This window comes from Argentina anserina, chromosome 2 (assembly GCF_933775445.1).
Source record: "Argentina anserina chromosome 2, drPotAnse1.1, whole genome shotgun sequence".
Lineage (NCBI taxonomy): Eukaryota > Viridiplantae > Streptophyta > Magnoliopsida > Rosales > Rosaceae > Argentina > Argentina anserina.
This window is the reverse complement of record NC_065873.1, coordinates 14,548,225-14,567,445: the sequence shown is the minus strand read 5'-3', so window position 1 is coordinate 14,567,445 and position 19,221 is coordinate 14,548,225. Positions and strand designations below refer to the sequence as shown.

Here is a 19,221-nt window from a genome sequence, read left to right as displayed (position 1 = left end):
AAAAGTCCAAAATGAGTAATAAAACCCGAAATCAGGATTGTGCCTTTTCAGAGAGGTCAACTTCAACGGATCATAGCGGGCAAATTACATGGAGGAAATTATGAATAAGATATCGATGGAAAGCCCTATAATTCTAGTTTCCAGAACAGTTGGAATCGTAGCAAAATCGTTTTTCTAGAAGAAGTTATGCTTAATTTAGTGACCAAAGGTCAGACTGGCCGAGAAAGTTGATATGGACCGGTTTGTGTAACTACAACCCAGTTCACTTCTAAACAGGTTGTGCACGATTATGGGAGGTCTCCTAGCCATAAAAGGAAGCTAATATGGGTGTGGAGTATGTTAGGAAAAACCAAAAGCAGATCCGGCCATCCAAAGTCATTTAATTTCAAGGATTGTGATCTAATCTCAAACCCTGACCTCTCTCTATACTTGGGGGGGGGCTGAAACCAACGAATTTGGATATACTCTCTTTTGACTTTTGAATTTATAGGTTTCATAAGTAACACAACTCAATAGATTTGACCATATACTGATCAGCACACAAAGCTTCTCAAGAAGCTAAAGACACTCTTTTGTCCAACAGATTACAAGGAAAGATTACAAAGTGACTCTTGGACATTTGAATTGTTAAAAGTGAACTAACTCAGCTGAACTAAGTCCAGCAAAAGTTTTGCTACAAAATGTTTGAATTCAAATCAGGGAATTCAAAACTTTCAACTTAATATGTCAGCAGAGACAAGAAAACATAAACTCAACAAAACCTAGTAAATTAGGATGGCAGAACAAAACTTCATCCTTAGTGAAAAACATGAAATGCACATGAATGATTTCACCTGAGTATCAAGAGAATGTTGGTTCTTTGAACTTGAACTTCAGACTTCACTTGATTGAGCTTGATATATAAAGCATGTTCTGTTTTGTTACATAAAGGATTGCTAACATATTTATACCAACAGTGTATATATCGATCGCGATCTTCCAAAGTTTATTCGAAAGATGAGGTAGGCCTACTCCAAATCTCCAACACATAAAATGCTATAGAATTCCACTTTCGGCCTCCACTAATCTGATTAAACCCAAAATATTTAATTGGCAATTCCTGTTTCCTTTACTCTTTCCCAAGTACGTACTACGTACTCTCAACAATGGTTTTCAAATTGAATTCTGTATTAGTCAGAAATGAAATATTGGTACTTAGGTGTTAACTACTGTCTTCATTATAACTCTGTGAACTAGCTTCATAAGTCAATATAACAGTCATTTCTAATGGCGTCATAGAGAGTTTTATACCAGCTTTCATTATGTTTTAGCAATGCCGTCTTTGAAGCTTTCATTGTTAAAAAGCTTCAGGGTGCTCCCTTTCTCAGAATTCTGTCATCTCTATCAGCAATGACGTACGCTTGACGAAGTTATACTATATATGCTTGCTACATGATCATGCACTGCTTGCATTCTTTTGAGAACTATCAGAAGCTTTACAATCGCACATCATCAATAAAATGAAGGTTTTCTTCTCGGCCAAACAAGACGAATGAATCGAGGGCGTTTATGCTTATATTGACTGCGTTTATGATGAACTTTGTCCATCATCTAGGGTTTGAACGGTTGATTATTTATGAGAAAATTAGATATAAATCCAATAATGTTAAGTCTCTTCTAAAATAAGTTCATCCCCATTTATTTTATAGAAAATTACTTAGTAGTACTAGGTAACATTTGAATTATAACTAAAAACTCATTTTTCATATTTCTTATACAAATTAGGACATAAGCTCAAGCCCAAAGATAAGTGAATTAAAACCTGATTAACGCTGAAATGTCAAATCTACCATTATTTTCGCGAAAATTACGAAGCTGTCATTCCCAGATTTAATAAGTTTATCTCTCCTCATTTTTTTAGTTTTTTTCGGTAATTTTAAATTTTCCGGCCAAACCACCGGCAATTTAGAGTTGAGCCAATATATAAAGTTATTCCTTACGTCATCATCTTTCATTTAAGTACCATATGTATATTTTTTAGAAACTTTGAAATTTCGAATTATTCTCATAAAAAACCACATTAACAGTTAGTTTTGTAGTCGACAGTAGCAGTTAGATTCATAGCCGACAATAGCACATTTCAAGTCAGCAGTAGCAGCTAATTTCATACTCGACAATAGCAGGTTACTTAATTAGATAATAGTTGTTAGTTTCATAATCGACAATATCAGCTAGTTTCTCAGTCGATAGTAGTAGGTAGTTTCTCAGTCAATAGTAGCAGGTAGTTTCTCAATCAACAGTAGTAGGTAACTTCTTAGTCGGCAGTAGTAAGTAGTTTCTTAGTCGACAGTAGCAAGTAGTTTCTTAATCGACAGTAGCAAGTAATTTCTTAATCGACAAAAGAGAGGCAAAAAAATAAAATATCATATGATATGTGTCAGCTTGTTATTATGTGGTCCTTATTTGTAACTTTTGGTCCTTATTTGCTCCATTAAATTAGGAAGTGAGTTTTTTTGTAAACCAAAATGTTGTCTAGTACTTATTAGTAGTTTGTTATTTTTTTCATTTTACATTCACTCCACATAAAAAAACTTACCATATTTAGCGTATGTATATTATCAATAGTGTTTTCTATTTTTCATGTCACTAATTTTCCATTCAGATTGGATAAAGCTATATATGGTATGTTTATCAAAATTAGCATCAATTTAAATTTCAAACAGTAAGTTAAAATTTAATTGAATTGAATTTTATATATCATTAATATTACATTCTTAATTTCTTACTTATTTTATATTTTCATTACTCACTTTATTGTATATAATAGAAGTATTCCATTTGTAATAGATTGATAGCTAGCAAGATATCTCCGAGCAAAAGTTTAATTTATTTCAAAAGATGAAAAGAGACTTTGATTAGAATCTTCAAAAAGTATGTTATGCTCATCTTCTTGCCTTCGATCCATAGTACTTTTTACATGCGTCTCTATGAGCTAATTAAAGAAATATTTTGAAACAAAAGAATGAGATTGAAGCAGATGAAGAATTAGGAAAAGAGTTGTGACATTGATGTCTCTACGTACTACAAGGTACACAGTTTTGTTCTTTGGCAATTTTATTCTCTATATGGTAGGTATGTTATTAATTCATGTCTAAACCTAATCGAGAGAACTTTTTATTTTCAAAATTACATAATTTACCTATAACCAAGTACTCGAGGCTTGAGTAACTTAATGTTCAATTAAAGAAAAGGATTACAACAGTTGTTGTAGAAGAATTACTCTTCGTAATCTTCATGTGTATCTTGTTCTAATTACTATTGGTTAGTCTAGATAAGGAAGGATATACAATCCCTGAATCTACAGGATATTCAATGTAATGCCTATCTATAAGGTCTCATTATCAATGAAAAAAGATGATGTTTCTCCATATTTGATGCACATTACATCCTTCTATAACACGTTATCATCATGTAGTTCTAACCCCAAGTTCCTAGGTCTAGAACCCCAATTTCTGAAAAATTTCCTTCTGTCATAAAAATAATTCGACAGAAGAAGACGTAAAATTCCTTCTACTATGAAAAATTTCGACGGAAGATGAAGAAAAAATTTCCTTCTGCTGAAAATGCAGAATTGGTTTAGAGTTCTAGTTTGAGTAGGAATCCTTGTAGGACTAGGAAACCTAGTTGGATTATGAGTCTTCATCTTTCTACATTTTGGTCGCATTGGCAATATCTTGAGAGTCCTTCTTGCATTAGGAATCCTTTTTTTTAGACTAGAAAACGTACCATTTGGAAAAATCTTACTTGAACTTAAAATTTTATTCCGTAACTTTCCTAATCTTACTCTCCTATTCTAGTAACTTACTTGTTCTTTTTATATGAATTATCTTGTCTTTTATTATTTTCAGATTGTAAAATGAAGTGAAAAAAATAGAGAAAAAGTCAAGTAAATGAGTAAAATAAAGAAAGAATGAGAACCTACAAAGGAGAAAAAGAAGGAATTTATCAAAGGAGATTGTACCCACCAATGATAAAAATAAGTGAAATAAAAAGAGATAAATAAAAAGGAAGATAATAAAAATAGATAATGCAAAAGAGAAAGAAGGAGACACCTACGAAGGAGAAAAAGAAAGAATTTATCAAAGGAGATTGCACCCACCAATGACAAAAATAAGTGAAAGAAATTGAGGAGAAAAAGTCCAAGATATAATATTCAAAGAGCCAAAACTCTTCTGTAAATAACACATCATTCACAAAGAAAAATCATCACTTCTCATTAGCATTCAAGAGTCAAAACTCTACCAAAATACCACCATAAACTTCTCTCACAAATTAGCCAAGCCATCCACCCCAAAACCATCATCATCTCCACCGAGTTTCACTTATTGCAGCCGTACTTCTAAGGTTCCTACAACGTGTGATTCTCGCAACTCATCTCCATGGCTTCGTCTATTTGTGTTAATCTACAATTCTTTGTCTATGAAGATTGTAAGTTGTTGTTTATGTGGAAATATTGGTTTTGTATTAGTTTTAGAATTTTCAGATTGTATTTGATATGTTTTTGAGACTATGCCGAATCTATGTTCTTATAATTATTGAAGTTTGTATTTTTATTGTTGTGTTTTAATCATCTTTCTCATACTTTTAGATAATTTTCAGATATGTGCATATGAATTTAGTGCTTAGATGCAGTCCCTAAGATTGTGTTTGAGTGCTAGATTCATCAACCATATTGACACTAATCGAATCATACCCTAAGTAGGTTCGGTTTGTGTTAATTAAAAGTGGTAAAAATTCTGAAAATTTGAATGTGAAACCATGGTGGGTGACGTCATACATGAAACATGTCTCCAACAAAGATTTGGTGCTTAAATGTAATTTTATTTGATTTACCCTAAGTGTTCTTAAACTTGATTGCATGCAATTTAGGTGAGACCCTAAGTCAACCTAAACGTCAATAGAAATCTTGCATGATTAGATGTTCTCTAAGGCTCTAATTGTATTGGTGTCTAAAGAGTATGTAATTGGTCAAATTAGAATGCATGATAGGTTCGAACTTGTAATTATGTGGTGTAATGGTAAATTTGGTTTAAGTTTGTTAAAGAGAAGTCGATCATGTAAATAGTAATTTTGGTTTTATTTTAGTAGTTAATAATCAATCTCAAACCCCCCATTATTTGTTAATACTAAAAGTTTAGAGTTCCCTTCAATTCTCCGAACTGAACGATCTCTGCTTATTCTATACTAAGGATGATGTTTTACATGGTTTATTATAGACGTTTTAATTAACGCTCTATCAATAATTTCTTGTCAGTTAGGTGGTTTCCAAAATAACTGAATTTGCAGCTTGTGGTCACATATTATCTCTGTTAGGACTAAGTTAAGAGATGTAGATAAAGATCCTGCATTGATTGGTTTTAAACTAATGCAAGTGTCTCTAGACCATGGAGTGTGATAACTTGATAAAGGTAGGGATATTAAAATGAAGTGTGATGGACTCTTGATGAACTAAGAGCCAAATGCTGCTTTTTGAAGCTCATTGCTCAAAACCCAGGGCTCACCACCCTGATAATGCAGGAGAATTCATTTCGAAGACTTTTTATTGCATAGCCAGGATTGGACATCCCCGTAACCCCATGTTCATTCTGCATAAATGGATGAGCATGAGCAACAATTAAGTAGTAAAAGCTTATAGCTAGGGCCCTCGTTACGCATAAGTAATTTACTCATAACTGTTTGGGGATATGCAATATTGCATGTAACTATACTTAGAATGAAAAAATCTTGAGAATACTAGGTCTTAAAAGTGATGACCGTTGAAGATGTTGTTCATTAGTTAGCTAAGGGCAACAAGGACTTTAAACCAATGTCTACAAGTATTTCATGAATTAGTCAAAGTCATAAAAGACGTGTTTCCGCCGTGCGATGATAAGTCTTAAAAGATGAAACTCGCCACATTTAAGTATGATATGTGTATGCATGTACTTATTGTAATATATTTGACTCGACATCTCATTTGGTTTAAACTCATGAGGCCAAAATGATGGCTGAGTGCGCCCACACATATGTCAATGCTTGATCACAACACGTTATGGTATCAAATCCTATATCACAACACAAAAGACACTTTAATGAAGCGATATCAAAATCTGACCAGATTCGTAAATCAACTTCCACGGACCTTTAGGGCAGCTCACTTGTTGGAAAATGGTGAATTTAGTACCATTGGAACGTTCTATGTGACTACTTTCTAGAAACACCAAGCATTTGACAATATCTAATATATTGACTAAGTTATAGCTGTTTTAGTAAAATATGATGGATCTGTCCAGAACCTACAGCTGAATCAACTTCGACAACGCTTTGTGATCAGCTCAGAACGAACTAGGTTGTGAACCATATATCACTGGAAATCTACGGATGTGTACTTTCCAGAAATGTTTACGGTTCATCCATACCTATGTTTCGAAGAAGTTATGATTGTTTAAGTGTGTGAAGGTCATATCACGCGTGAATCTGTTTTTCATTGCAAACTCTTGTTTTGAGTTGTTATGCAATTCTCTTTCTTTTGATCCATGTACGTATAAGTGTACATGTTTGGCGAGATTTGATATTCAAATCATTGACCCATTGCTACTTTTGAAGAATGTGAAGAGCATTTGTATATGCTATTTATCTAAACTCCGAGATTGAGTTACCGATAAGAGGAAGTTGTTTTAAAGACTTCGGGGGGAGTCTATACCATATGTTATCTTCAATTGTAGTTGGTGCGTTGTACTCTTTTTCCTTTCAACTAAGCTTTTATTTTACCCAAAAGGTTTTTGTTTTACTTGACAAGGTTTTTACCGAGGCAACAATATTGCACCAAGACACATTAGAATCCTGATACAAGGGAGAGTGTTGTAGGAGAATTACTCTCCGTAATCTTCATGTGTATCTTGTCCTAATTAGTATATGTTAATCTAGGTAAGGAAAGATATATAATCCCTGAATCTATGGGATATTCAATGTAATGCCTATATATAAAGCCTTATTATCAATGAATAAAGATAATGTTTCTCTTTACTTGATGCGTATTACATTCTTCTATAACAACAATATATATTTTTACAACAATCATAGGTATAATTTAAAATAAAACCTAATTGGTACAACAAAAATAAGAGTCTAATATATAGGTAACTATGTGAAACTCAAGTTACTTGATAAGTACTCTAATAATCAAAATTTTTATTTACACAACTAAAGGATATATATATATATATATATATATATATTATCATATTTATGATTACATTTTATGTATAGATAATGAATTCTCTTTCACTTATCTAAATTTTTTGTTATAAATTTATAGAAACAATGCATGATTCTAGCCATAATAATTAAATTAAAAACAGCAAAATAATTAACATTATAAGAAACCAATTAAGCATTGCATTAATTAAGCATTTTATAATGTTAATGTTATAATTAAATAGTGGCAATTTGTAAATATTACCAAAGTTAAAACATAAAATGTATCATAGTCAGTACATTTTAGGTGTCTATTAAAAAGTAAATTTAGTAGGTTTTATTTAAAATGTATCTTCAAAATTGGGTGTGAATTTAATTACCCCTCCTAATACTTCGATCCCATGCATGCTCATATATCTCACCTTCTAGGACACCGGCCAGTCGTTTTAGTCAGAGGTTGCAAGCTCTGATGGTTGGTTCGACTATAGGGATCAGAATGTGCATGTTGTAGCTTGATAAACTCGGAATATTATGGTTTGGAATTGGACTACGTCCGTACGTCTGCTGTCTGCATGCATATATACACGTATATAAACTAGACTCGATCTTCTCCATGCGTGACCTTGACTTTCCGGCCACTTGCTAGGGTCTCATGGAAGCTACAGATCAACTGTGTAAAGCATGTATATGTTTGATTTTTGTTAGGTTTGAGTGTAATGACGTACTGACGTTTGCTAAAGCACCTCGGGAGTGCATGGCTGTATAGCACCACTGATTTTGGTAAACCTTGATATTACATGCATTGACGGTGGCGGGGGGCAAAGCTGGTGGTTGCTTAGCCACTAGGGGCCGGGTGACAGAGTACCGGGAGGGGTGGGGGTGTTTGTGCGTCTGTAACTGTAAGTAATTATATATATATATATATATATATATATCTGAGTTTCATGTTTTTTCTTTTTATGTTTATATATATGAATGGCTTATGGCTTGGCTCTATCAGGTTTTTATTCCAGTTATCTGATGAGCTTAGCCAAATGTTAATGTCTTTGCTACAATTGCGTAATACCCATGGCAGTGAGACATGAATGTGTATATTTGTGTGTGTGTATATATATATATTGCGATTTCTCTTAGGAGTGGGCGAGTGGCAGAGGATTTGAAGTTATGATTCATGAAGACAACATGGAGTCATGGACAACCAGCATTTGATCAGAGTGACTGTGTAAGCAATTATATATGCATCTACCAACGAAGACAATGATACCACTTCATCATGACCACCACGCGCCTTACTTTTCTTCGGCCATACTTGTCTATAGAGAAGTATAATTTGGTAAAAGCTATTGCTGCCTTGATGGCGCTTTTTTCAATCCTATAAAATACGAGATTAATAAACAGTTTATAAAACACCTTGCGCGCGTACTTACAACCGTATTAGATCAATCAAGAGAAGTCGGAGGACAACTTGATAAAATGATATGAAGTTTAAATCTAAAATTAATTAGCAATCGATAGAGTGACACAAACTCTTATAGATCTACAGGTTATGTTCTAATTCTCAATGTAGGATGTATATTCTCAACATACCCTCGCACGTGTGGCGAATTTCAAGCCATACGCATGAATAGGCCTCATCATTTAGCCCGCGGACCCGAAAAGCCCGCGGAGGCCCGCAAGTCCGACGGGCTTTTACCCGGCCCGACCCGCGAGAAAGCCCGCCAAAGCCCGCTTCCGTGGGTAGAGGGCCGGGCTTAAATTAGAGGTGTGAAACCCGGCCCGGCCCGCCAAAAGCCCGCAAATCCCGGCCCGTAAAAGCCCGCCAAATAATAAAATATTATACATACATATTTTATTAGGTTTAGAATAAAACTATTGCATTATGAAGCAACTATATTAAGGAAACTTCTTGGGATCGATCGACACCAGTAGATATGATCAGTATATATATTTAGTGACCCTGTAAAAATTTCATCCAATTCAGAACTCATTTGACCGTCGGAATTTCCGGTAAACCGAAAACAATACTAATATGTCATAAGGGAAGACCCATTACCAAAATGCGAACACCAAAAGTCGTTTGCATATCTGAAATCACCTAATTTTTGTCACCGATTGTGTGTGGTCGCACCAAGGAAACCAATTTGGCAAAGCCTCGGTCAAAGAGGATTTTAATATGTCAAAACGCCTTTTTCTTTGTTAAACGTAGGTACGGACGGTCAAACAATATCCAAAACGGACGAAATTTTTACGGGTTCCCTAAATATATATACCGATCACATCTACTGGTGTCGATCGACCATATTTTGAACTAGAGTTATTGATCGCCGAAGCGTCAACTAATGTATCATACCCTTTATATTAAGTTTATAATAAAACTATCACATTCTGAAGCGACTATATGAAGGAAACTTCTCGGAATCGATCGACACCATCCGATGTGATCAATATATATATTTAATGATCATTTTAAAATTTCATGCAATTCGGACCTCGTTTAACCGTCAGAATTTTCGGTAAACCAAAAACAACACTAATATGCCCTAAGGGGGGACCAATTACCAAAATGCGAATGTGGAAATTTGTTTACATATTTGAAATCACCTAATTTTTGTTATCTATCGTGCGCGGTCGAACTGAAAAAATCAATTTGGCAAAGCCCCGGTCAATAAGATTTAAATATGTCAAAACGCCTCTTTTTTAGTTGACCGTTGGTACGAACGGTCAAACCATGTCCAAAACGGACGAAATTTTTACTGGTTCCCTAAATATATATACCGATCACATCTACTGGTGTCGATCGACCATATTTTGAATTTGAGTTGTCGATCGCCGAAGTATCTACTAATGTATTATAACCTTATATTATGTTTATAATAAAACTATCACATTATGAAGCGACTATATGAAGGAAACTTCTCGGAATTGATCGACACCATCCGATGTGATCAATATATATATTTAATGATCATTTTAAAATTTCATGCAATTCGGACCTCGTTTAACCGTCGGAATTTCCGGTAAACCAAAAACAACACTAATATGCCCTAAGGGGGGACCAATTACCAAGATGCGAATGTGGAAATTTGTTTACATATTTGAAATCACCTAATTTTTGTTGCCTATCGTGCGTGGTCGAACTGAAGAAATCTAGTTGGCAAAGCCCCAGTCAATGAGGTTTAAATATGTCAAAACGCCTTTTTTTTAGTTGACCGTTCGTACGAACGGTCAAACCATGTCCAAAACGGACGAAATTTTTACGGGTTCCCTAAATATATATACCGATCACATCTACTGGTATCGATCGACCATATTTTGAATTTGAGTTGTGGATCGCCTAAGTGTCCACTAATGTATTATAACCTTATATTAGGTTTATAATAAAACTATCACATTATGAAGCGACTATATGAAGGAAACTTCTCGGAACCGATCGACACCATCCGATGTGATCAATATATATATTTAATGATCATTTTTAAAATTTCATGCAATTCGGACCTCGTTTAACCGTCGAAATTTCCGGTAAACCAAAAACAACACTAATATGCCCTAAGGGGGGGACCAATTACCAAGATGCGAATGTTGAAATTTGTTTACATATTTAAAATCACCTAATTTTTGTTACCTATCGTGCGCGGTCGAACTAAAGAAATCTATTTGGCAAAGCCCCGGTCAATGAGATTTAAATATGTCAAAACGCCTCTTTTTTTGTTGACCGTTGGTACGAACAGTCAAACCATGTCCAAAATGGACGAAATTTTTACTGGTTCCCTAAATATATATACCGATTACATCTACTGGTGTCGATCGACCATATTTTGAATTTGAGTTGTCGATCGCCGAAGTGTCCACTAATGTATTATAACCTTATATTAGGTTTATAATAAAACTATCACATTATGAAGCGACTATATGAAGGAAACTTCTCGGAATCGATCGACACAATCTGATGTGATCAATATATATATTTAATGATTATTTTAAAATTTCATGCAATTCGGACCTCGTTTAACCGTCAGAATTTCCGGTAAACCAAAAACAACACTAATATGCCCTAAGGGGGGACCAATTATCAAGATGCGAATGTGGAAATTTATTTATATATTTGAAATTACCTAATTTTTGTTACCTATCGTGCGCGGTCAAACTGAAGAAATCTATTGGGCAAAGCCCCGGTCAATGAGATTTTATTATGTGAAAACGTCTCTTTTTTTTGTTGACCGAAAATTCCGACGGTTAAACGAGGTCCGAATTGGATGAAATTTTTACACGGTCCCTAAATACATATATCCATCACATCTATTGGTGTCGATCGATAATATTTCGAAATTAGAATTTATTTATGACTTTTATTTTAGAATGTTTTCTAACAATTATTTTATTGTTTCAAACCCTTAAATTAGAGTATTATATTGTTTTTCTAATACAAGCCCGTAAAGCCCGGCCCGTAAAAGCCCGTAAGGCCCGGCCCGGCCCGCAAAAGCCCGCAAGGCCCCCCTTAGGTGGGCGGGCTTGGATCTTCGTATTTTTGAAAATACCCGGCCCGTTGATGAGCCCTACGCATGAACAACAATTTGAGTGATGTGGAATCCGTGTAGCCATTTGGGCTTCACACGTGGACATGGGTAACTCGCGCTGATACCATGATAAAGTGATATGAGGTTCACATCCAAAATCAATTGTCAATGGATGAAGTGACTCAAACTCTTATAAACCCACAAACTAGGTGCACTGCACGTGTGGCGAATTTTCAAACCATACACGTGAACAACAATTTGGGTGACGTGGAATCCATGTAGCTATTTGGGCTTCACACGTGGACATGGGTAACTCACGCTGATACCATGATAAATTGATATGAGGTTCACATCCAAAATCAATTGACAATGGATAAAGTGACACAAACTCTTATAAACCCACAAACAAGGTCTTAATTCCCAATACGGGATGTATATTCTCAACACAACTCATGAGTAACATACATGTTTTTCCATTGAAAGATCGATTTAAGTCATTAATTAGTGTAATGACTCTAGTCTAATTTTAAAACTAACCCACTTCGCCAATTATAACCCCTTCACTACTAACCCATGTTCATTAACCATAAATTTACTTATCAAGGGAAAAATATAAGAGAAAGTTCACACTTCTGTTGCTTGTAGAAAGAGAGATCAACCTCAAATCCTCAAGCCATCTCCAACTCATGGACTATCCGATATTGTGCCACAATTGGAGAATTGTGGCACACTTCGTCTCCAACTCATGGTACGTGCCAGAAATTGCCCAAAATAGGCAAAAATATCCCTTTCGGGTTACTTCTGACACAATATTGTGGCACACGTCAGTCTCGCATTAAAAACTATTTTTATTGTTGTTTTGGTGAATAATTTCATAAATACATAACAATATCGTGTGATAAATATATATTTCATTATTTGAAAAAGAAAATTGTATTTTTCTTTGTTGAAATAATATATTACAACACTAAACTCGAATTAAACTAGTTTTTTTAGTGTAAAAACTCCTTCAATATACAACAACATTACCGATATAAAACTAATAATTTTTAATGAACCAAAAAAAGTAATCACTTATTAAAACAAACAACTAAATTACAAATAAAAGCGATAAATAATAATAATTTAAAATAGAACGTATAATTTCCAACTTTGTTCCGGAAACAAGGATACGACAACTTTGTGACAACTCCAACTTCGATGCCAACTACAAATCATGTTTCTCGCTCAATTGGGAGAAATGCGGAGAGAAAACAACCTGCCAAAAAGTAGAATGCGGAAGCAAAAGTCAAATTGGAAATTGCCGAATACATACGCGGCATAATAGAATCTATAATGAAGGCCCAAGAGTAAAGAATGCTTAGAAAGAAAGAAAAAAAAAGGAACAAAAGAGCGTACTAGAGAAGAGGCCCACCAATTTTACTCCAACAAGGAGTATTATGACTGAGAGAAAATGAAAATAATGTAAAATTTTAGGCAACGTGAGTTATTTCTGTCATCCGATGATGATTATTATCCAAAAATATTGAACGATACACCAAATGATCATAAATACTAGTATTTTCTAACAATTTAATTATAATTTATGTAACTTAAATTTGTTAAATTTCATGTAATTTTAATTTTTATGAAATAAAATTTTAAATTTAAATTTTTCATAATACATTTATTTTATTTATAATTTATAAAAGTAAAGTTATAATTAAATGATAATATAAAATTTAAAATATTCAAAAAATATTAAAAAAAATATTAAAACGTTACATTGTAGGATTTGTAACACACTTGATTTAAAAATAATTGATTTTAAACCGATAAATAATGTTAATTTAGTGTACCATAAACTACAAATAGCCTTTTAGGTTGAGAAAGACACGGTTCTCCATCACTCCATGCACAGTAAAACACACGCGCGCGTGACATTGAGAGTGGAAATTAAGAGAAGAATATAGAAGGCAACGCGAATTAGCAGAGAGTTGTTCCGGTCGTCGCGTCATTTCGACCAATAAACCGATTGGAGGAAGTTATACTAATCTTTATTAAAGTCGATCCAAAACCAAGTTAAGATTATAAAAATAAGTCCAGGCACTATTCGCCGCACCTTGCCACGCCATGCCCAAGTGTGTTCCATCCACTTTTAACACCTCCACAAAGAAACAGAGAGACACAAACAGACACACTCATAAATAGAAAGAGAAATAATGGTATTCCAACGCAGACAAATCCACCGCAACAAACAGACTTCTCCGCGCGCTTTCTAACACAACTCTCTGCACTACTCACCTCCTACTCCTCCTCTCTCTCTCTCTCTCTCTCTCTCTCTCTCTCTCTCTCTCTCTCTCACAAACATTCCATCATGTAAAGAGTTCTGGCTTTTCTTCCTGCTTCAATTCTTGGGCTTGGGAGGAACTTGCAACCCTTTTTCAAGGTAGGTTTGATTTTATGGTTTCCTTCCATACTCATATACTTAAGTTTTTCCCTTTCTTTCTACTGATCTTTTTTGTTCCTTTATTTCTATGTATGTTATAACATGCAGCTCAAGACTGGACTTCTGGAGGCCATCTTTGCTCAAGTTGCAAGCTAACTAGCTAGCTGGATATGGTTATATAAAGATGAATAGTGAGTTACATGTCGATCTCTGGTACGTAAATTTAGGTTTCTCTGAATTTGCAGTTTCAGCTTTTGAATTTGGATTTGGATTCACAAGTTATGGTGTAGAGAGCTTACTCTCCCACAGCCTCACGAGTGGAATTTTTTTTTTCAGAAATGTACTTTTACGCCATCCATTCCCATAATTTTTTGTTTTTCTTTTGCTAAAACATTTCAAAAAGGTTTCTGAGTTGATTTAGTTATTGGAAAAGTGGAATGAATGGTCATGTTCCATTGACATCTTCATGGGTGGAAGATGCATTCTGGGACGGTGGAGATACGGATGGTGGTGCATAAAGTTCAGAATCAAGTCTTTATGTCATCTCTAACACGTTTGATGGCTCTTTTAGAGCATATGCAGCCGTGCATCACCATCATAGCAAAAAGCATAAATTTTGCTTGTTTGCTGCTCTATTCCAATGCAGCCGTGCAAAATGAAGAGGCAATAAATGAGTGGGACCCATGTCAAATGATCAAACCAGCAAGCATGCAGGCAACTTTTGCTTGCCGGAGTGATTGGCAGCAAAGGCTGGGACCCGCGCACGTGGGCGCCCAGCGTTCTCTTTTTTTTTTTAAATCTGGCGCGTGTTTTACACGGGCCTTTAAAAAAAATTAAAAAAAATATATAGCCGACAGCTGCAGAGCCGATGGCCAGTTACAGGCTGCCACGTGGCGCCAGACTGGTACAACGGCTCCCTGCGTAGCCAACGGTCAAATTTTTTTTTTTTTCAAATTACTCCGAAAATGTACAAATTACTCATTATTTTCCCTATAAATACCTCATCATATTCTTCACAATTTGTACCACTTCTCTTTTCATCTCCTCTCTTCCATCTTCCTTTCATCAAATGGGTTCTGGTTGGCTTCCATCCGAAGAGTTGCAATTATGTGTTTCTTGGGTACGACAATCCACTTGCATCATCACCGGCCGATATCAATGCAAGGATAATTTGTGGAAGAAAGTTTACGAAGATTACGCCAAAAGTGGTGTGGCAACCCCGAAGATCCTCATCAAGGTCCTCGCTCGAAATGTGCGCTTGAATCACATTTTCCGCGCTTGAAGAAAATGCTCAAGAAGTGGCATACAGCATTAAGCAAAGCAAGAAGCCGTGCGGCTAGCGGGACGAATTTGGTAGATGAGGTATGTCTAATCAATTTTTCATGTATATTTTTTTTGTTTAACATAGATTAAATTTTCCTATTAATAAATTCTTTTTTCTTGTTTTGTTATTTTTTTTTCTTCATATTAAATTTTTGTTTACATTAAATTTTCCTATAAATCTAATATTCGTTTCTATTTTTAGGAAACTCAAGCTCAATCATTATATTTCAAAGATATGAAAAAAGAATTTAACAAGAAAGATTGTTATGAAGCAATGTTGAGTCATCCTCTAGTGTAGTTGATTCCCCCATCCTGCATATCTCAGCACACTGATCAGCAGCTGCGCCGTACGCCAACATTCGGAGGGCACCTGTCATCTTTTGTTGGGGCAGCAACCCTAGTAGTCCAGTGGCATCTGCTCTTTGATGCCAATAAGGGTCGTGGTTGCAGAGCTTCGTCATGATGCGGTTGAACAAATGGGTGTGCATTCGGTACCTCCGACGAAATTCTTCTGCCCTAAAGATCGGACGCTCGATGAAGTAATCTGCCATGAGACTAATTCCCCCAGATACCCTATTTCTGGGGTGATTAGGAGAGCGGCCAGGACGTGAACCGCGTCCTTGTGGTTCATCTGAATTATCAAGATGTGCCATCATCATCGTCGTGTTCATCACCATGGCATCCATCATCTCAGCATCTTCTTGACTGTGTTGTTGTCTCTGCTTCAACAATTTGCGAAAGAAGCTCATTATAGTGATGGGGGAATGTGGCGAAGTAATTGAAGAATGTGTTTTTGAGGATTTAGAAATGAGTTGTGAAGATTGAGTGAGTATAGAATGGGTGATGCAGCTTATTTATGGTGAATTTCAGATCATAGAATTTGAAGATCATGTTACGTGTCGAATTGTCATTCGTCAAAAATCTTATCAGAAATCCTATCGGAAATCCAATGAAATTATTTGGCCGACAAACACACACGTGTCACCTTTTGGTTGGTCGGAAATCCTATCGAAAATCTATAAAATTATTTCGGTGATAAGGATATCAAATAAATGCCACTTGTCATCTAGCAATTGGTTGATTATCATATATGAAATCTCAAAAAATAAAATATTTAATCAATGAATAGTAATTGCTAATTTGACGGAGTTGCACCGCTGCATAAAAACTAGCTCAAAAAAGCAATTTACAGTGAATAGTAACTGATGGAGGCAATTAAATTGATGGTTTGATGGTCTGATGGTTAAACATGGGTGCATATGCTCTTATTGCTTTCTCTCTCTCTCCTTCCCTTGGTCTTTTCAGTTCCAAATACATAATATCCCAAAGAGCATGGTTTTGCATATGATATGATATATTCTAGATTAGGTATGTATTGGGTTTTCTTTCGAAAGAAATAACATCTAGCTGGCAGTCTGAAATTATATCGAAACTTCTTATTACGATGTTTATTAAGAAATTTAGAAAAAAATTCTAACCAACAGTCACGTACAAAAGATGTGACTGTGTAATGTCTGTATGTAAAAATTTGTCATACATACTGATTAGCTAGCTTGGATTAAGATGGCCATTAGAAACTTAATCACGGTGAACATGAGACGTGTGTATATATATACATACAGTCCATATCTAAAGTGAAGTATTACTCTGGAATTACAAAGTGAAGTTCTAATTTTGACACACTTTTCGGTCAAATGTTTTGCGATTCAATATTCAGGTATGTTATTAAAGGTCATATCTACAAAGTTTCATCCAATTTGACAATGGTTTGAGCTTTCAAAATTGAGATTTACACGAACGGTTCACGTTGAATAGTTTTAATTTATTCATTGATTTAATCTAATTTCAATACCTTAACGATGTCCAAATTAGATGAAATTTTGTAAAAATGATCTTGAATAACATACATAAATATTGAATCGCTTATGGTGAAAAAATTTAACCGAAAAATGTGTCAAAATTAGAACTTCACTATGGATATAGACAGTATATATATATATATATATATATATATATATAATTATAGCATACAAAGATTTCAAAACTACTGACGGATCATTATGCATGCAACTTCATCTGTGTTTTGAGTTTGAATTCATTAGTACTTTGCAATTATGAAAGGATTGAAACCAAGAAAAAAAATTCACGTAATAGAATGAAGAAGTACGCGTTTCAAGTTGGGTTATTCAATTGGATCAGATAGATCTTAGTCTCGAGATATAATTAACTTTCTTACAATATTCATATTGTAATTAACAGTCTGGTGGGTTGAACGTACACTTGAACATATAGTCTCACTTACAAACTAATGAGACTTTTTTTTTGAAACGCGAAGATATTGTCATTAATACATAACTCAAAAATGAGAGAATGATACAACAATTTAGTTCACTCCCTCGGGGGCCCCGACATATATCAGAACTAAGCAAAGAATCTAAATAAGAAAACCCCTAGCTAAGCAACTAAGTGCACATGACCCTAGCATGAACCTCAAAAAAATAAAAAAAATTTCACCAGTAACCAAAACTAAAATGCTCTGCGTGACCAGCTCGCTTATTTGAAGACCGCTAAGGCCACCCTATGCAGAGGGGGTATCACCCATATCGATGTTAACTAAGGCCCAAAGAGCCCACACAAACCTTGACCTACTACACCCCAAAGCCCAAAAACACCAAGACTATTGAAAACTGGCGAAGGTCCAAACCCAGACCTAGAATCCCGGCCCAATAAATAGCCCACCTTCAATTGCTATGGGCACCCCAAAGATTGGGCACCCAAATCTTGATATCACCGCCACCAAACGCAAGAGAACCCCCGACCACCTCCTTAACGCCACCGCGAGCAAACCAAGGCCAAGGCCAAACCGGAGGAGACCACCACCGTTTGCTCCAAACACCCCCATGTCTGAACTCGTCTTCCCCTCATCACCATCGATCTCGGTCAACCCAACCTCGGCCTTCACCGATATGAGATCACAAGAGCCAACGTATAGGAATTGGGGATTAGAGAAACCAGGCAAGATCTGCCCTTCCAGAACACCAGCCCAAAATTGATAGAGAATTTGTCGTACTTGATAGCAGCAGTGAGGGAGCCCATCACCACCACCTCTAACATACACCACCGCAATCGTGAAACCACCACACAAAAGCCTCCCAAATTGACAATCGACATCCGGACTTGGTAGCAACAGCGAGAAATCCCATCCCCACCACCGCTAACAACCATCGACGCCACCGTGGAGCCACCTCGAATGATTGAAAATGCCGAGCTTCTACCTTAGAATTCTAGGAGACGGCTACCTCTTCTTGTAACTGATGACCTCAACTCATAGCTTGGATCGAGCCAAAGCCTTCAACTCTGAAACTGAAGCTACCACCGTCAACTCCGCTAACCCTAAACCCATCGCCGCCAATAAGACAAACTAGGGTTAGGAGAAGAGAGAAACGAGCCATTTTAGTTATGAACCTTAAGTTAAACTTAAGTACCGTAACTAATGAGAGACTTATATTACTAGACTTAGTAGCCTAATTAAACGGTACTGGGTTGTTGCAAGTTTTTTGTATTAAAAAAAGAACAATATATGTCCACACTGCTTAATTAGTTAAATGATGCATGCTAACAGAGCTTAATATAGGGTCTATTTGTATACCCAGTTGAAACCTTAACTTGTACAGTGGTACTTATTGATACTATGCCATATTTTGTGTAGAAGTGCAGAACGTATATACCAGTGAGAAC

At 35.5% G+C, this 19,221-nt stretch overlaps 1 long non-coding RNA gene across 1 annotated transcript; it reads left to right on the top strand.

Moving 5' to 3' along the window:
* Nucleotides 1–14,044: 14,044 nt before the first annotated feature.
* On the top strand, nucleotides 14,045–19,220 carry LOC126782920 (uncharacterized). Its single transcript, XR_007670819.1, has 3 exons — nucleotides 14,045–14,160; nucleotides 14,269–14,373; nucleotides 19,193–19,220. It is a non-coding gene; the product is annotated as an uncharacterized LOC126782920 (long non-coding RNA).
* The last annotated feature ends 1 nt before the right edge of the window (nucleotide 19,221 follows it).